The sequence below is a fragment of the Dioscorea cayenensis genome, chromosome 1 (genome assembly GCF_009730915.1).
Source record: "Dioscorea cayenensis subsp. rotundata cultivar TDr96_F1 chromosome 1, TDr96_F1_v2_PseudoChromosome.rev07_lg8_w22 25.fasta, whole genome shotgun sequence".
Classification (NCBI taxonomy): domain Eukaryota; kingdom Viridiplantae; phylum Streptophyta; class Magnoliopsida; order Dioscoreales; family Dioscoreaceae; genus Dioscorea; species Dioscorea cayenensis.
In genome coordinates, this window is record NC_052471.1 from 23,320,133 (window position 1) to 23,340,915 (window position 20,783).

General features: G+C 41.8%; 2 non-coding genes across 2 annotated transcripts; both read right to left on the minus strand.

Annotated features, from left to right (window-relative positions):
• Positions 1–4,325: 4,325 nt before the first annotated feature.
• LOC120266701 lies at positions 4,326–4,432 on the minus strand. The gene has a single exon (XR_005538251.1). It is a non-coding gene; the product is annotated as a small nucleolar RNA R71 (small nucleolar RNA).
• Positions 4,433–8,027: 3,595 nt separating this feature from the next.
• LOC120267634 lies at positions 8,028–8,134 on the minus strand. The gene has a single exon (XR_005538510.1). It is a non-coding gene; the product is annotated as a small nucleolar RNA R71 (small nucleolar RNA).
• Positions 8,135–20,783: the final 12,649 nt, after the last annotated feature.

Below are 20,783 nucleotides of genomic sequence, written 5' to 3' on the forward strand. Positions count from 1 at the left end.
ACTTGTAGTCGTCGCATAAAATAATGGAAAACCTGGTCCGGATTGAGATCATGAGGATTTTTGGTGAGGAGCTGAGTGTACTTGATAGTATCAGCATAGTCCTGATCGTATAATCCAAAATATATCAAGAGCTGGGTCAAAGACATCCCATGTGGTTAACCGAAGGCTCGAAAATGAACGGTATCCTTCGTACCAAAGTTAGTGTTGGCTGCGTCACGGTAAGAGGAAAATGAGGTAAGAACTTCTAAGGTAATATCTCGCCTGAGAGGCTTTTGGATAGTGAGTAGTCGGTCCCAACCTCCCATATTAACAAGTTCTCTGACCTCCTCAGCAAGACCAATATTCTCTAACGCATCCCAGCCAATAAAGCGTGACTGTCTAATCTTGAGACTCTGGAGACACTCGAACCTTTGCTGACGAACGGGGTCAGGAAATTTGACTACTAGTGGTGGGGTTGGTCCCTATCATGGCGAGGGCGTTTCTAAGCCAATCTCTTGGTCCGTGGTGCCATATCTATGAAGAAAAGACTTAAAAACATCAGTTCCGCATGAAGACAATGTAAACCAAGCACCACGCATGCGAGGGCAGCGAGCGAGGGGAGAAAACAAGCCACTGTGTGGGCGTGTGTCTAGCTCAGCCAGAAGGCCACTGGCCTGTGTGACTAGATATGTGTCTAAATATATGTATTTTAGTATATGTATTTGATATATCTAGCATGTATTTTTATAAGAATTGATGCACGTTTTGTGCTTAATCTTGTATTATTTGCATTGTAGGCGAGAAAAGAGAAGAAAACCAGGGTACAATACTGTAGCAAGATCACTGTAGCAAAATATGGTTTAGAAGACACGAAGATATGATATGGAAGACACAAAGATATGGTTTGGAAGAAACGAAGATATGATTTGTAGCAAGATCACTATAGTAACAACTGTAGCACATACAGTATTTTCGAGTCAGGATTTGACCCAGGCCATACGGCCTCAATGCTGCCTTGGATTGACCTGGGGATGGATACTGTAGCAAGAGAAACCATCTTCTAGCTTGATTCAAGCGGCCTCAATGAGTTTATTATTGACCCCATCATAGACCCCTGGATTGACACCGGGATGGCTAGTTTTTGATGGATTTTGGTCTCTTTTTAACCCCTATACGGCCCCCTTACGGTCGAGATACTTGGGAAGTATAAAAGCACATTTGAGGGTTAGAAAAGGGAGTTTTTTTGGCAGCCACAACTAGGGGAAGGAAAGGAGGAATGAAGACATCTTTTGGAGGTTTTTTCTTGAAACTTGAGAGGTGATCAAGGGCTTGGAACTTCAAGGGGAGAGTTTCACCATCAAGGCGAGAGTAGTCAAGGAGGTAATTCGGCATTCATTCTGCTAGAGGAAGCACATTTAGTTGGCCTTCTTCTTCTTCTTCATCATTTGGACTAGGGAGTGTCACTTATGCATTTGTTTCTTGTTTTTCTTGTCTCTATCATGTTTGTTTGTATGATGGCACACAAGACCCCCAAGGCCACAGGATGCAGGTGAACCTTGCAGGGTTCATCATGTATTTTGGATGCCTTATTATTAATTTAATTGCTTGGGTTGATTTATGGTTTGGTTCATTATTATTCATGCCTAGGTCTACTTAATGGAGAGATCCATAGTTCTTATTTGATTTGTATACGTAGATATGATCTACTCACATGTATTGGATTCCTAATGAACTAGAAGTGGTATACTTGTATCGACATGTCGAGAAATTGGATGTCGGTAGCCCCTCCGAACCATAAAAATAGACTTAGGGTAAGTATGTCCTTATTGTGGGATGTTCCTATACTTAATACGATCGTAGGAATTTGATTAGGGAGAGATCCTTATCAACATTCGTATGGGATTAGGGTTCAATAGATGAGAAATTGGGGTTGGACTAATCTTGAGATTGTTCGATCTAAATCACCCTTGCTATGTTATTACTGTGCATCCATATATCATGATGACTGATAAACGCCTAAATGTATGTATTTTATACGTATTAATGTTGTATTATTTGTGTATATTTTAGTGAATTGATGCCTGTTTAAGTCTTAATTGGTTATTCCGGTGTTGCAGATCTTAAAGCACTGAACGAAGCTCAAAAATACAAATTGGACGAATTCGATACCGAAAATGGCATTTTTGGGGTTCCGGCACTATAGCAGGCACTGGAGCGGTAATGTAGCAGAGTCACTATTGATGCTGTAGGGCATTCGGCTGTGGCTTCACGGGGTTCATGCGCCCGCATGAGTGCCCGTGAGGTTTGCTGGAAATTCACAATTCTCAGTTACTTTAGCAAAAACACTATAGCGAAAACACTATAGCTGAGTATTGTAGCACCGACACCTTTTCTGGGCAAAATGGTAGTGAGCTTCATGGGCATCCATGCGCCCGCATGGAGCCCGTATGGACTTGATGGGATATATACTTGACTGAATTTCTAGGGCAAAGGGAGATGTTTTTTGGGAAAAGCTTTTTGGGGAGTTCTTGGAGCCGACTTCCACCAGTTCTGAGGAGGCAAGATCACATGTTTTGGAGAAGGGGAATCAAAGGAAGAAGCTTGGTTTGGCTAGTTCCGTGGAAGCCATTTGTAGTTGTTTTCATGGACCTATTATCTGTATTTGTTTGCGTGGACGAGTAGACCACAAGGTCACCGGATGACGGTGAACCTTGGGGAGTAAACTTATGTATTTGGATGATTTAATTAAGTCTATTGCAATTGTTGTGTGTTTGTCATTCATTCTTGGTGCATTTGACGTGTTGCTTACATGAGAACTCTATAAACCAACTTCTAGGTTGTACTTGGTAGCGTGACCATCGCCCTTGTACTAGACACAGCAAGTTTGGAAGGGATTAATGTACAAATACGCCGTGACCATCGGGTATTTTGTACCCTTCCAACATTAGGGCTAGACCAAGTTGTGTTCCTGCTCTAATTAGAGATTTCCCCCTTTGTTAATGCAATCATATGAGGATCTGATCGGAAGAAATTCCATATTAATATTTATACCGGATTTGGGGTCAATTGTTGTGACCATCAGGTTGATCTAATTTAGGAAATCTCTAGGTCCAACCCTTCAATTACATGACATTCTTAGCATCCTTTGCACTTTAGTAGCCCCTAGCGAATCGGCATCCACGACCATTTCATTCCCTTAATTTTATACCCTTGCCCTATTTTAGACTCCACTTGTAGTTTTTTTATTTGAATTAATAGTTTAGAGAACCCCTTAAAATCTTTTGGATAGACAATACGCAAAGAGGAAGTAAGGGTAGTTCCTTGGGCCCAAGGAATATGATCCTCTCGTGCTCACACGAGAGATATTACTTGACGACTCCGTGCGCTTGCGGACGAGTTCACATCAATGACCACTAAAGGGAATCCTAATCCCTACACCTCTTTATCTCATCATTGCTCTTAGGATCTCTTGTGTGGCTTTATAATTCTCATACTTGCAATATGCTTACACTTTTGCACTTGTTAAAGTAGTTTACCATGCTTAAATTGTAAGGTTGGATAATAGGTGATGGAGGAGTAATAGGAGCTCCTTAGCCCCGTGGAATACGATCCTTGTGCTCCTGCACAAGATATTACTTGGCGATCTTGTACACTTGTGGGGAATCAATCAATTTGTTTGGGGCCATTGCTAGAGACTTAAAGAATTCTAGGAAACTTCTAGCTTATTGCTCTAGCCATTTTCTTATCTTTTATTTCTTATCCTTTACTTTTATTTATCTGTTTTTGAGCTTAATTTTCTTTATCTTTGTTAATTTTGTAAGGTACTATGCATGACACGAGCAAATCCATCAAACCTAGTTGTATCGGATAGTGAAATTGAAAGAACCTTGCATCAAAGACTAAGAGAATTGGGTGAAGACTCAAGTGAACGAAACATCAAAATTGAGGGTAGAGAATCTATAATCATAGCCGAGGAAAGACGCACCTTATCTGAATTTGAAAGGCCACTGTTCACGGGTGAAGAATTCAGTGTTCAAGCACCATCCATTGTAAGAAATAATTTTGAAATCAAAGCTAGCACAATCGGCATGATCCAAAATTCAGTGCAATTTAATGGTCTTGCAAATGAGGATGCTCATGGCCAACTTGCTTGCTTTCTCCAAATTAGTTCCACTTTCAAGATAAATGGAGTGATAGATGATGGGATTTGGTTATGACTATTCCCATTTAGTTTGAGAGATGGGGTATATCGGTGGCTCACATCCTTACCATCGGGATAGATCAAAACATGGAAAGATATTTTTGAAAAATTCATGGGAAGATACTTTCCTCTGAGCAAAGAGGCTAAGCTAAGGCAAGAAATTTCGGCATTTAAACAAGGAGAGTCTGAGACATTATTTGAAGCGTATGAAAGATTCAAAGATCTCCTTAGAAGATGCCCCCATCATGGTTTTGCTTCTTGGATGTGGGTGCAGATCATCTATAATGGGCTAAACTATGCAACTCATCAATTAATTGATGCCGCAGTTCGTGGATCCCTTAGCAACAAGTACCCCGACAAAGTTAAGCAACACTTTGAATCTATGCCAAGCAATGAGTCTCATTGGGCCTCAAAAGGAACACCACAGAAACGAGCTGGGATTTATGAAGTTAGTTCTAATGATGCTCTTGCCGCAAAAGTTGACTTGTTGTCTTATAATCTAGACATGCTCATGGGTAGCAATTCAAAGTCAAAATCAGTGATGAGTTGCAGCACTTGTGGTGGTCGGCATGAGTTGCCCAATGTCCTATTTCTAGCTCCTCCGTTGCACCAATTCAGAATGTTAACCATATTGGAGGACAAAGCCCACAAGGGAATCCATACAGCTCAACGTATAATCCAGGGTGGAAATACCGCCCAAACTTCTCATGGAATCAATTGCAACAACAAAAGCTGCATCTTCTCAAGGTACCCAAGTACAACAACCAATACTAGAAAAGAGATTAACTATTGAAGATGTGCTTACCAAGTTCATGATTAACACTGAATCAAGGTTTAATAACATAACCAGCAGTATGGATACTCAGTTCAGCAAAGTAAATGCTCAGCTTGCTCAGCATGCCGGATAGTTCAGCGAGATAGGCTCCATCTTGAGAAATCTTCAAGCTTCTGTGCAATCACTTGAGCATCAGATGGGGCAACTTGCTAAAGAAAATTCTAAGAAACCTTCAGGCAGTCTTCCTAGCAACACCAAAGAGAATCCAAGGGAGCACTTGAAGGCAATTGCCCTTAGAAATGGAAGACAAGTTGAGATAATGGTCGAACTGGAGCCAAGTGTCATGGAAACTGGGGTAGCCGAAGTGGAAGACCCCAATTCAGTTGAAAATGTTATTGAGAAAGCAAGCAAGGAGAAAACAAGGAAATTCAACCAAAGGGATCATCAAGGCCATCTGAGTACAAACCTGCAATCCCCTATCCGGCCAGATTGAAGCAAGATAAGGAAGATGTTCAATTAAGAAAATTCATCAACATCTTCAAAAAACTCCACATAAACATTCTGATAGTGGAAGTGATAAGTTCTTATGCGATACGAATGCGAAGCATTCTTTCCTTATGTTGAGCATTACTTTTCTCGGGTTTTTACACTAATATGTTTGTTTTTATGTTACTTTTATACAGGTAGGGTTGTGAAACCAATTATGAAGGAAATAAGCCAATGTGGATCACAATGCATCGATTTTGGAGGAAATCTTGCTAAAGTTCAAACGCGAAAATATATGTCGGGTGCAAGATGCTAGAGTGTGTGCCAACCACCCTGTATTTGAGTTTGCACAACCATTTGGATGGGCACAAGGGCAGTCACACTCAAGCACTCCGACTTATGCATATAGAACAAGATTTCCATCAACTTATCCGTCATTTAAGAAGCAAAGCGATCCACGGCATAAACGTATGACCGTTTATGTTACCACGATGAAAAGTGGATTCGGTAGTATTTTTTGGCAGAGTACTGTAGCAGGTTAATGTAGCAAATCACTGTAGCAAACAGGGGCGTGTGGAAATTCCCACGCCCGTGCTGAAATTACCGACGCCCGTGCGGAAATTCCACAGGGGCGTGTGGATTCCCGATTCCAACCCTATTTAAAGCTGATTCAGCCCCGATTTCAGCATTCTTTTCTCCATCTTTTCCCCAACTTGAGACAGGGTTTCGGCTAGGGTTTTGAGAGGTATTGGCTACGGTTTTGGAGAGGTTCTATGGCTCCGACATCGTCATTCCTTTGGAAGAAGGTTGGTAGGGGAGCTTCCGTCAAGACATATGCTATACCGGACAAGGGAATCCTTGGACGACAAGTAGAGGACTTTCCACAAGACCATCGATATGACTATCAAGGGGGTTTCTCTATGGATTTATTACTTTTACATTCTATTTCTTTGATTGTACTTAGCTCCATGGAGAGCTAAATCCCTAGTGGGTAATTGGGTATTTGTGAACCATAGGATGTATTTGTTTCATTGAATCTCTTTATTATGCTTTCAATTAATTGATGTTTGTTGTGAGTTCCAACCTTGAAAATACTTGATTGTATGAACATTTCCCCTAGAGTGACAATAGGGTTGAGAGTTCTTGTTGGTAAGGTTGTGAGTGAGTGGCACACCACGAGTGTTAGACAAAGCTAGGTTGGAGAGGGTTGAGAGTGTGAGTCGAGAGGTACAGGAGCGTCCCCTTTCCCTTCCGATGTGATAGATTATACCTCCATTCCTCGAGTTCTTTGCGGCCATAATAGAGTGAATGGTCTAAGGGATGGCCCTCCGCTGGGGCTTAGTTGCGTGTGCAACGGAGTGAAGCATTGAGGTGATCTTAGTATCTAGGACTTAATCATGGTTAGGGACCTTCCACCTGGACCAAAGGGTTAGGTCTATAATTAGGAAGAGATTTATCACTTGGAATCCCTAGAGCTCATTGCAACTCTATTCGAGTGCGAGGTTGAGAGGTTATCTAATCTCTCTCCTCCGGGACATGTATAGAGTTAGGCATAGTTGACTTTAGATTTGGGACTATGTATTTAAGGTTTTTCATGACTCACCATTGCATTGATTAGGAAGCATAATAGAGGGTTCTTGCACTTGAACGATTGTCCTAGATAGAGCATTATCCGAGTAGCCCATCTTTGTAGATTGCCTTACCTCCGCCTTTACTCGTGCTCTCTTACTTGTTGTTTTTACTTTTGAGAATTGAATCATTGTCACACTTATCACTACTGATCTTTCACATAGCTAAGAAGCGGATTAAGTGTTTTTATTCCCTACTCCCTGTGGATTCGATATCCGCTCATCCGGGATTATTACTTTGACAAACCCATGTACATGCGGGATATACGCAAGGGGACCTTATCAAGTTTTTGGCGCCGTTGCCGGGGAATAGGCATTTAGAGATACTTTGCACTTTGTTTTCTTAGCTATTTCACCATACATTCTATTTCATATCTTCTTATTCTATCATCGTTCTGATTTCTTTTTCTTTGTTTTTTGGATGCAGCTCTAGGTTTTGACCTGAGTGATTCCCTCAATATTGATTAAAGGAGATCCTGAGCTTGAACGTATACTTGGAAGAAAAGGGAAAGAGTCTGTGCAAGAACAGTCTAAGTTAGCTGATTTGGAAGTGGAAGAATCTGAAAACATGGAAGAACAAAATGAGCAACAGTGAACATTATCCGATTATGCCAGACCTTCAGTGTTGGGGACACAGTCGAGTATTGTGCGTCCCCCGATTACAGCTCAGAACTTCGAACTGAAGCCTGCATTCATCCACATGTTGCAGCAATCTACACAATTCAATGGTTTGGCCAATGAAGATCCACACAGTCATATAGAGAGCTTTCTTGAGGTGTGTGATATGTTGAAGATAAACGAGGTGACGGATGATGCAATCAAGTTGCGAGCCTTCCCATTTTCCATAAAGAGGACAGCGAAGCAGTGGCTACACTCATTACCTAGAGCGTCAATTACCACGTCAGAGGAGATAGTAGAAGCTTTTCTGGTCTATTATTTTCCTCCCGGAAAATTAGCAAAGCTTAGGAACGAGATCTCATCCTTTGTTCAGTTGGAATTGGAGTCTCTATTCGAGATGTGGGAAAGGTTCAAGGAGCTCCTGAGAAAGTGCCCGCAACACGGATTCCCGGAGTGGATGATTGTTCAGACCTTTTATAATGGTTTGAATCCGAGTACAAGGCAACTCTTGGATGTGGCAGCAGGAGGTACCTTAGGTAGCAAGACCCCTGATGAGGCCCGTCAGTTAATTGAAGATATGAGGTTAAACAGCTACCAATGGAATGCTAGGGAGAAGAAAAAAGTGGCCGGTCTCCATGAAATAGATGCGGTAACTTCATTGGCGGCTCAAGTGGAAAATTTGAGTAAGAAGTTAGATCTTCTAACTTCAAATATAGTGGTGGCCATGACTAATTGCACCGGGCGTGGTGGAGGACATGCTCCTTCCGATTGCCCGATCTCTATCGGTGATGTTTCTTCGGTGGAGAACGTTGATTTTGTAGGTAATGGCATAAGACCTCAAGGAGACCCATATAGCAATACCTATAATCCGGGTTGGAAGAATCATCCCAATTTCTCATGGAGTAATCAGGGTCCACAAAAGGCCATGAGGCCACCGGGTTTCCAACAACAACAACAATCCCCTCGGGTGGGAAACAGAGTATCATGTTTGGAAACTCGAATGAATGACTTAGAGAAGCACTTGACTAGATTTGTGCAATCTACAAATACAAGGTTTGAATCAGTTGAGGCTACACATTGCAACCACACCGCCTCTTTGCATAACCTTGAAAATCAGGTGGCGCAAATTGCAAAGTCTCTCTCTGAAAGGCCACATGGAATCTTGCCGAGCAATACAGAGACCAACCCTAGAGAGCACGTGAAGGTGATCACTTTGAGAAGTGGTCGTGAGGTTGAAGGTAGGCTTCCGAGTGAGAAGCCAAAAGAACACGCACCCGAGGTTATAGAGGTAGAAGAGGGAACAAGCAAAAAGAAAGAGGTGCCACCCCCACCTTTCAAGGCAAGAATCCCTTATCCCTCTAGATTGAAAAATGACCGAGGGGATGAATAGTACAAGAAGTTCCTGAGTTTGTTCAAGCAACTCCACATCAATATTCCTTTTATTGAGGAATTGGCCCAAATGCCTAAGTATGCGAAGTTCTTGAAAGACTTATTGACTAACAAGAGGAAGTTGGACGAAAGTGCTTCAGTGATTTTAGATGCTTCGTGCTCGGCGGTATTGCAAAAGAACATGCCGAACAAGAAGAAAGACCTGGGAAACTTCATCATTCCGTGTAATATTGGCAATCTAGGTGAGGAAATGGCATTGGTGGACTCAGCGGCCAGTATCAACGTTATGCCATACACCTTCTTTCAAAAGCTAGGCTTGGGCGAGCCTAGGCCTATTCGGATGAGTTTGCAACTAGCGGACCGAACAGTGCGACATCCGAGAGGCATCATTGAAGACATGCTTGTCAAGGTGGATAAGTGCATTTTTCCGGTTGACTTTGTAGTGCTAGACATTGATGAGGATGCGGATGTACCTTTGATACTTAGGAGACCGTTCTTGCGGACTTCCAAGGCATTGATTGACTTGGATGGCGGAGAGCTAACTTTAAAAGTTGGAGATGACAAGCTCACATACCGCCTTGCTGAAGCCATGCAGCATTCTCTTGATTTTGATGATACTTTATACTTTCTAAACACTACTGATGGGATTGTTGATGAATACATGCAGGAAATGTTCAATCCGGACATATACGAGGGTTTGTTCGACCAAGAGGAGGATTATCAAGAAGTAATGATGCTTGGTTCGATGGAAGAAGATCCATCTACCGCGGGGATCTTGAAGAAGGTGCTCCGGAAAATGAAGAGGGCTAGGAGACGCCACCGGAAACACTCCAAGGCTATTGGCGACGTCCATAAAATGAATGAGTTAGATGAGCCATCGCTAGGTGGTCCGAAGCCCGATAATTCACCCTCCATCCTCAAGAGACTTTACACATCATGCTTTAATGTCATGGGTAAGAGGGCAACCATCATCTATGAACCCCCGTGAGGTAAGACAAGTTACATCAAGCTTAGTAATGTTAAACAAGCGCTTCTTGGGAGGTAACCCAAGTGTTTACTATTTTCTGATCTTCTAGTTTAGTTTGTTTGCATGAATAATTTGTTAAGTGTTGGTGTCTTGATTTTTAGATGCTTGTGCTGAGATTTTCTTGTGTGCTTTGAGTATTCATCATGTGTTTTCATGTGGAATTGGCGAAGTTATGTCGTTTGAGCTTTATTCCATGTTTTTTGCTGGTAAAACTTGCATACTAGGGCAGGCTCTGAGTGTGTAAACATGTTCAGAAACTTTCTGCAGAGCCTGTAGGTTTTTCTAAGGCATCCAATGAAAACACACGGGTGTGTAGAATTTCTGCACGCCCGTGTATTTGTATTGCGAGCTCATCTAGAGAAGGCACAAGAGCATGCGGCTGCCCCTGTGAACGACCATGCGAATATCGCACGCCCGTGGGTAATTTCCGCACGGTCGTGTGATTTCCTGCAGAGTTTGTCAAATTATCCCGAGAGCGCACATGGGCGTGAATTCGCTCCTGTGGGCGACCTTATGAAAACCGCATGGGCATGGGTAATTTCTACACGCCCGTGCGAATCTCTGCAGACGAGTTTTCTCCATCTCGAGAAGACACAGGGGCGCGCGCTTGACCCTGTGAGTTGAGCCTGTAAAGTTCCACGCCCGTGCGGAATTCTCGCACGGGCGCGTGAAACACTTAGAGATTTTCTCTTGGATGTAGAGAACCCACAGGGCCGTCGGGCTGCCCCTGTTTGTCGGGCACACGGGCGTGCGTAATTTCTGCCCAACCGTGGAGGTGCGTTCAGAGACAGTGCGAGTTTCTCTCGAGAGCGCACAGGGGCGTGCATCTGCCCATGTGGAGCTCTCTTGATCAGGCTCACAGGCGTATGTAATTTCCGCATGCCCGTGCAATTGCGCAGAATTCCAAGAGGCGCGAGTCTTCCTATAAAAACTCCTTGCATGCTCTCTTTCTTTTCATCTTTAACCGCCTGAAAACCGTTTCTGATCATATTACCGACCTCTCATTGTTGTTTTGGAGGATTTTTCTTCGCATATCGGGCCGATTTTCAGAGTTTTCGCATTTATTTCATCGGTAACTGACAAGTACCCCTTGCTTATATCCCGCAAGTGCACGAGCTTGTCGAAGTAATAATCCCGGGTGAGCGGGGTCGAATCTACAGGGAGTAGGGAGTGAAAATACTTAATTTGATTCTTAGCTATGTGGAAGATCAATTGTGATAGGTGTGAAATTGATTCAATTCTCAACAATAAAATAAACAAGTGAAAGAGCAAAAGTAAGAAGAGGGTAAGGCAATCGATAAAGATGGGGTACTCGGATAATGCTTCACCTAGGATAATCGCTTCAAGTGCAAGACTCTCTATTATGCTTCCTAATCAATGCAATGGTGAGTCGTGGAAATCCTTACATACATAGTCCCAAATCTAAGGTCAACTATGCCTAACTCTATACATGTCCCGGAGGAGAAATCAAACAATCTCAACACCTCGTAGTCGCACAGAGTTGCAATGAACTCTAGGGATTCCAAGTGATAAATCTCTTCCTAAATATAGACCTAACCCTTTGGTCCAGGCGGAAGGTCCCTAGCCACAATAAAGCCCTAGATACTAAGATCCTCTCAACGCTTCACTCCATTGCATGCGCAACTAGGCCCCAGCGGAGGTTTATCCCTTAGACCACTCACTCTATTATGGCCCCAAAGAACTCAAGGAATAGAGGTAGAATCTATCACACCAGAGGGGAAAGGGGACGCTCCTCTACCTCTTGACTCACCCTCTCAACCCTCTCCAACCTAGCTTTGTCTAACGCTCGTGGTGTGTCACTCACTCACATGGTTACCAACAAGAACTCTCAACCCTAGTGTCACTCTAGGGGAAATGTTCATACAATCAAGCATTCAAGGTTGGAACTCACAATAAACATCAATTTATTGAAAGCATAATAAAGAAGTTCAATAAAACGAATACATCCTAGGGTTCACAATCATCCAAGTACCCACTAGGGGTTTAGCTCTCCATGGAGCTTAATATAATGAATCCATAAAGAAACCACCTCGATGGTCATGTCGATGGTCTTGTGGAGAGTCCTCTACTCGTCGTCCAAAGATTCCTTCCTCCGGTATAGGATACGCCTCGATCGAAGCTCCCCTACCAACCTTCTTGCTAATGGAATCACGATGTCAGAGCCGTAGAACTTCTCCAAAACCTTGGCCAATACCCCTCGAAACCCCTAGCCGAAGTCCTCCTCACAAGTTGGGGAAAAGATGGAGAAAAAGAATACCAAAAATCGGGGCTGAAATTGGCTTTTAAATAGGGATCTGGAATCGAGGCATCGCGAGGCATGTATGATGTCACACGCCCTGTGGAATTTCCACATGGGCGTGGATAATTTTCACACGCCCGTGTGGATTCTCTGTTTCTCTGATTTCTTGGCCGGGCTGCTACACTACTTGCTACAATGTTTACTACAGTACTGCTACAATACTATGCTTGAAATACTCCCGAATTCCATATTTTCATTGGGGTAACGCAAATGGGCACACGTTTACGTCGTGAATCACTTGCCTCTTCAATGATGTGCACGTTGGTGGATCTCTTGTTCTTATATGCATAAATCAGAATGTTCGAGTGTGACTGCCTTTGTGCCCCTCCAAATGAATGTGCTCACTAGAATACGAGGAGGTTGGCACACACTCTAGCATCTCACACCTGACCTATGTCTTGACGTTTGAACCTTAGCAAGATCTCCTCCAAAATAGGTGCATTATGATCACATTGGCCTATTTCCTTCATACTCGCCCTCACAACCCTACCTGCATTAAAGTAACATAAAAACACACATATTAATGTAAAAACCTGAGAAAAGTAATGCTTAACATAAGGAATGAATGCTTCGCATTCATATCGCACAAGCACTTATCAAACTCCCCCACACTTAAGCTTTTGCTTGTCCTCAAGGAACCATTAAAACATTCTATGCATTGATGAAGAAAATATTGAAAGTGCTTGGCCTTTGGTTCACCAAGGTATACAAAGAAAGTATTTTACAAGTAAGGAAAATTTCAACACTAAATACGAAAAATCAATGCTCTAGCTAAAAACTTGAATCAAAAACGACAACAAACCCGAATTTCGTGTATGTGTGTGAACTCACTCAAAACAACCCAAGGTATACTCCTCAAAGTTCTAAGTACAAGGGAATCAAAGAAATAGGATGTAAAAGCAATGAATCCATAGAAAACCCCCTCAATAGTCATGTCGATGGTTTGTGAAGAGTCCTCTACTCGTCGCAAAGGGTCCTTTGTACGGCCTAGGATACACCTTGGCGGATCGGTGCCGACGAAAGCTCTCCCAATAGCCTTCTTCCAAACGACGCGCAATGTCAGAGCCGTAGAACCTCTCCAAAACCCTAGCCAATATCTCTCAAAACCCTAGCCGAAGCCCTCTCTCAAGTTGGGGAAAAGATGGAGAAAAGAATGCTGAAATCGCAGCTGAATCGGCTTTAAATAGGGCTGGAATCAGGGATCCACATGCCCCTGTGGACGCCCTTGTGGATTTTTCACACTGGCATGTGGAAATTCCACACGCCCGTGTGGATTCTCTGTTCTGCAGTTTTCTCGGCCGGCTATAAATAGTGCTTCTACAGTACTTTGCTACGTTGCTCTGCTACAGTATCCGGCCTGAAATACTTCCCGAATCCTTACTTTCATCGAGGTAACACAAACGGGCACAAGTTCACGTCGTGGATCGCTTTGCTTCTTCAATGACAGATAAGTTGATGAAGATCTTGTTCTATGTACATAAATCAAAATGCTTGAGTATGACTGCCCTTGTGCCCCTCCAAATTGTTGTGCTAACTCAAATACGAGGAGGTTGGTACACACTCTAGCATCTCACACCCGACCTATGTCTTCGGGTTTGAACCTTAGAAAGATTTCCTCCAAAATCGGTGCATTATGATCCACATTGGCTTCTTTCCTTCATAATCGGCCTAACAACCCTACCTGCATAAAAGTAACATAAAACCACACATATTAGTGTAAAAACCCGAGAAAAGTAATGCTTAACATCAGGAAAGAATGCTTTGCATTCATATCGCACAAGCACTTATTAGTGACACAGCATGAGGGTTAGACAAAGCAAGATTGGAGACGATTAAGAGGGTGAGTCGAGAGGTAGCAGAGCATCCCCTTTCCCCTTTAGTATGATTTATCATACCTCTATTTTCCAAGAGTTATTTGTAGTCACAATAGAGTGAAGGGTTAAGGGATGAAATATGCTCGGGCTTAGTTGCGCTAGCAATAGAGTGAAGCGTTGAAGTGACTTTAATACTAGGGCTTAATTGTGACTAGGGGTCTTTCGCTTGGACCAATGGGTAAGATCTACATATAGGAATAGGGTTTATCACTTGGAATCCCTAGAGCTTCTTGCAACTTAACACAGTTTGAGGTGTTGAGTCTGGTTAATTTCTCTGGCGGGACATAGTGTAGACTTAGTCACGGTTGACCTTAGGTTTTGGGACCGTGTATTTAAGGATATCTATGACTCATTAAGAATTAGTTAGGAAGCATAATAGTTGGTTTTGTACTTGAAGCAATAATCCTAGAAGGAACAATATCCGAGTACCCCACTTTTATCGATTGCCTTTCCTCTCATTTATTTGTGCCTCTCTTTTTTTTTTGTTTAGTTTGGTTGCATCGATCTTTATCCATACCATCATTGTTTCATTTCCACTTAGTTAAGTAGCAATCTTGGTGTTTCTATTCTTTATTCCCTGTGGATATGATACCCCACTCACCTGTGATTTATTACTTTGACAAACCTAATGTGAGATCCGCAAGCGCACGGGTCGCCAAGTAATACCTCTCGTGTGAGTGCGAGCACGAGAGGGTCGTATTCCCAGGGCCCAAGGAGCTACTATTACTTCCCTTTAGTCTATTTCCTAGCCCAACACTTCGAAAGATGAATAGTAATTCTACAAAGAGAAAGAATTAACTACAATGAAATCTGAAATACTACTACACACAATACGAACTTAAGGGAGAATCAAACACTGAAGGGAGTGATTTGGACAACGAATCCCCCTAGGATTGTCATTAAGTCCTAAATTTAGGATGAAATGTGAGATGGTAGTTGGGCCAAGAGACACCTAAATTAGCTCAACTGGATGGTCACGGTAATTGAACCCTAATCCCATACAAGTATTGTGTAAGAATCGCTTCCGCCCAAATCCTCGTATGATAACATTACACTCATGGAAATCTCTAATCAGGGTCAATACTCAAACTAGGTCCAACCCTAATTGCTGGAGGGGTACAAAATACCCAATGGTCACGGTGTATTTGTACATGGATCCCTTCCAAGCCAAGTGTGTCTAGTACAAGGGCAATGGTCACTTGATAACTGCATGACTAGACATATTTTTATATATGTTTTACATGCATTATGCGTCATTTTTACCATGGTTTATGTCTCATATTGTGTATTTGGTGTTCTTTTATGCATATAGGGTGTGAATGCCTTGGAGAGTAAAAAGGAAACAAAGATAGGCTATAAAAACACAATGTTGGGAGTTCTTGTTCAATTCAAGGACCAAAATACGAGAGGAGTTCATAAACGTTGAGATGTGTGCCAACTTCCAATAAGATTCAAGTCAAATCACTAGTTGGAAGGGCACAAAGGCAGTCACATCTTCATGTTCCTTCCCTTTGTGAAGATTGCAAGACCTCTCAAAGATACGTCGATGAAGAAAAGTTTTATAGCCTACCACATGGACGTCAAGGTTAAAGAGGGTTGAAGATGGTTGAGAGGGTGAGTCATGAGATAGTGGATGGTCCCCTCTCCCTTCTGATTGATTGTTTCCTATCTCCGTATTCCCTAAACTCTATGCAACCATATTTGGTGTGAGGCGTGAGATTGTAGTGGGTTAGAGATCCTTCGCCGGGAATTAGGGTTGGATCTATCCTTAGGAATCGGTTTCACTCTTAGGTGTCCCTAGAACGTATTGCGGTCATATGGGGTGTGAGGTGTTGAGATTGAGTGATTTCTCCGCCGGGACCTTGTAGGGGATTAGTACCGGTGGCTTGGAGGCAAGAACCGGTTGTTCTTGGATTACCTCGACTCATTAGACTCGGTTTAGAAGCATTTAGTGAATCGTGAGCTTCATGTTAGATCCTAGGGGGAGCATTGCCCGGATACCTCATCTTTATTGATTGAGATCTCCTTTACTTGTTTTCTTGCTCGTTTGCTCGCTTATTAATTCTCTTGCAATTAGTTCATTTCATCATATCCATTGATTTCGACTAGATAACTAAGAATTGGTTAATACTAATACTTTTGTTCCCTGTGGATTCAACTACCCACTCACCGGGGTAATTATTACTTCGACATCCGTGCACTTGCGGTACATACACGCATATTCGGACATGTCATCACTCAACCAAGTACAACCAAGAAGTTGAAATACAGAGTTCTCATGCAAATCAACACATCAATGTAAACAAGGCTTGAACCACAAACTACAAGATTCCATAAAAGAAATACAACATCCAACAATGCATCAATAAAGTTGATCATCCAAATTACAAACAATCAACCCTAGAGTTCATCATGTCCAAATCACAAATAAGTTAGTTCCTCATGAAAAAGGAATGCTCATACAAGTCCAAGGAACAAGTAAACAAGAAAATAAGTAAGAACTACTCCCTCTATCTTTAAATCCCCTTGGAAAGTGAAGATCTTGAAGAGTGGGGCGGCGGCCTAAGAGGCCCAAGAGAAAAACTCCCACCTCCAAAAAGCTCTCCCTTTTGCCCTAGAAAATCAGCCAAATATATATCCCGTCAGGTCCATATGGGCTCCATGCGGGTGCATAGAGCCCGTGAAGGTCACTGCCGTTTGGTCCAGAAAAGGTGTCAGTGCTACAGTGCTCGACTACATCATTTTGCTACAGTACCGAGAGTTGTGAAATTCCAGCAAACCTCAAAGGCATAAATGATGATTGATCGGCTCATACCGAGAGTTTTGCTACAGTACCGAGAGTACTCAACTACAGTGTCTTGCTACAGTACCGAGAGTTGGGAAATAGGTGTTTAGAGACACTTTGCACTTTGCTATTTTAGCTATTTATCAGTCATCCTATTTAACACTTTCCTATTCTTCCATCATTCTCATTTGTCTTCTTTTGTTGTGTCTTACTTTTTCTTGTATGGAGCATAAATGATGATTGATCGGCTCATTGTTCTATATTCTCAACTTGAAGCTCTCAGTAAAAAAGTTGATAGAATTGTAACTTCATAACAACAGAGCAATCTATGTTGCAGCACATATCATCCAATTGAAGTGGGCTACCCAAACCTATTATGGAATAATGATGGAAAACATTGGGAAGCACCTCAAAAGGAATGTTAAAAGGGTGAGATACTTGGAGAGGATGGCCTTTAGTTGCAAAAAGTATTAGCTCATTTTATTAAAGCAACCGATGTCCGTGTCCAAAATATTAAGACCACATTAAGATGTCATGAAGCCTCCTTTAAAAACCTTGAGCATCAATTAGGAGGGATACTTGACACACTATCCAAGGAACAACAAGTATTTGAGCAAGCAATTCAAGTTCCTTATAGAAATGATGTGGTAGTGAACGATAATGAAGAAGTTGGGCAAATTCAGTACATTGATGTAAATAATAAAAAGAAAGAAGTTGAATGCCATTTTGAGATTTTGGATTGTGTGAATGAAGATTGTGCATGTGAGCGAGATATTTTTCAAGGGGATTTGCTAGTGTCATGTTCTTTTTAAGCTGAAAATACACAAGAAGAAGTAAATCCAAAGGTAATGGAACAAGCATCCTTCTTTGGCATTGATCAAATCATAAATTGCAAGAAAGAGATTTTGGGTTTGGAAGAAGATGTGGGTAGGAGGTTGAAGGCATCCAATGACCCACCTGTGCTAAGCTTGGACAATTGGCAACCCAAATTGTTTCCTTAGAGGCCAAAGGTAAGATGGTTGGACTCTCCAATAAATATTCCAACCCGGCAAGTAGATTTTTGATTTAAGGGAAGTATCTATGCAATGTCTAGTTAGCAGGAATACACTCTTTTCAAGCCTCCATAACGTAAGGAAGAGGTACGTCAACCTAAGTGATGTAAAACAAGCGCTTATTGGGAGGCAACCCAAGCAATTATTGCTTTTCTAGGTCTTAGTTTAGTTTACATGAATAAGAGCTTGAGTGTTGGTGTTTTCAATCTTATATGCCATTGCTATGTTGTTCTTATGGATTGTTGGTGTTTTCATGTGCTTAATTGCATTTATCTTGGTCACTTGAGCATGTTTTTTCATGATTCTCTAGTTACTTGTGCATACTATAGGCAGGCTTTAAATAGGTGTAAATGTTTAGAAATTTTCGGTGAGGCCTATAATTTTTTCTAAGTTATCCAGAGAAGACACATGACCATGTGGAAATTCCACACGGGCGTGTATTTTCGTTCAGAGCTCATCCCGAGAGGACACCGGGGCGCATCTCTACCCCTGTAAATGACCTTGTGATAGTCACACGCCGGTTTTGAATTTCCACACGGGCATGTGTTGCTCTGTAGAGTTCGTGTGAGTGCGCCTGTGAGTGGCCCTATGAAGATCCACAGCCGTGTGGATTTTCCACACGGACGTTTGAAACACTTAGAAGAATTTCTTGGGTAGTCAGAGAAGCCACAGGGGCCTCTGTCTGCCCCTATGAGCCCTTCTGTGGAGTCACACGGCCGTGTGTAATTTTCATACGCCCGTGTGGATGCACAGAACTCAAAAGGCTATGTTTTCTCTTTATAAATTTATTTTGCCTTTTCATCTTTTCAATCCCAAACATTCTGAGAACGCATCCTTGCATTTTGCTGACCTCTCACCGTCATTTTAGGGGGTTGTTACTTGAGTTTTTCGGCCGTTTTCTAGTCTTTCATTCTCATTTCATCGGTAAGCTTCTCTTTCTCTTTTCTTCGCCCAATCTTCATTTACTTTGCAGCCCCAGCATCATCTTCACCAGTAGTGGCAACAAATGCAACAGCAATTGACACTGACACTTGAGGAGTCTTTACCTTCTTTGATCTTATTTTTCATATTTTATTTTTGCATTTTATTCTGGACTTGTATACTCAGAAAGGATCTTCCTTCTGAGTTTATCTTTTATTTTTATCTCGAGGTGTATTTCATTGCTCTATCTTTTATATACTCGAGACGTTTTTGTTTATTGAGCTTCACTGAACCCTCTTGTGTATGCGTGCAGATGGTCTTGTCAGTATGGGAATTGAGAACTAGTCATGGATACGGTCAATGTGTTTTACAGTTGGCCATGTGTGCTTCACAACCCGTTGGAACTTCACTCCCAAGGACTTAGCTCCATCAAACACACCACTAGAAATCAGGGGAGTATTGTTTCAATTGCCCATTCCCACATGTGTTTTAATTGTATTACTTTTATTGTGATTGGATATGTACGTTGAGGGCAATGTACATCTTAAGTGTAGGGGAGAGTTCACATTGCACATGTCCTTAATATAAATTTTGATTGACATACATGCTCACGTAGCCAATGGCGGTTCACATTAGTTGCAATGAGTGTATTCTTGAGTTTAGGAGAATTTTTAACATTGAATGTTCTCATGCTCTAGTTTTACTTGAGTTTTTAGCAATTTTTGTCCGATTAACACTTGTTGCACCACTTGCTCATGAAACTCTTTTTGAAACTCAAGTTTTATGTTTAAGGACTAATTAGTTTTATTTCTTGTGTTATTTTGACATTAAAAATGCAAAAATAAAAAGAAAGAACAAAAATAGATATATTGTTTAGTTATGCATTTGGGGTGGAAAGAGCTACCACCTATGAAGTATGAAGCTACTCTCATAAGTTGGATACTAGTTATGCCCTAATGAGAAAAAGAGCTATCCCATGGGATTAGTGAAAGCTACCACCCCGGTAGAAAGAGCTACCACCTCGAAAGTGTGAAAGCCAGTTTAGCAGTAGTTTTGGAAAGGGCTACGTTAGAGGATGTGTGAAGCTACTACCATTTTTTGTTTTGTTACGTTTTGTAGTTAAATAAGTATCTTATAATTGGAACATTGAAGAGTATACTTTGGGTTTACTTGAGTCAGTTTACACACACTTAAATGATTTCGGGTTTGTTGTCATTTTTTATTCGAGTTTTTAGCTAGAACATTGCTTTTTCATATTTAGTGTTGAAAGTTCCCTTACTTGAAGAATGCTTCCCTTGCATGCTTTGGTGAACCTAAGGTCGAGCACTTTCAATATTTTCTTTTTTTATACTTCAATGTTTTATTTTTGCTTGAGGACAAGCAAAATCTTAAGTGTGGGGGAGTTTGATAAGTGCTTGTGTTTTTACAATGCGAAGTATTCTTTCCTTACGATGAGCATTACTTTTATCAAGTTTTACCGCTAATACATGTGTATTTGTGTTCTTTTGCCCATATAAGGTTGTGAAGCCAAATATCAAAGCAAGAAGCAAAAGTAGATCATGAATGCACTTTGTTGATGGCATCTTGGAGTGAACAAATGCGAAGATGCAAGTTGTGATCTAAGACACAAGAGTGTGTGCCAACCTCCATTATTGTCAGGAAAATACATAGTTTGGAGGGGCACAAGGGTAGTCACATTCGCGTGCCCCAACTTGTGCAATGGTAGCA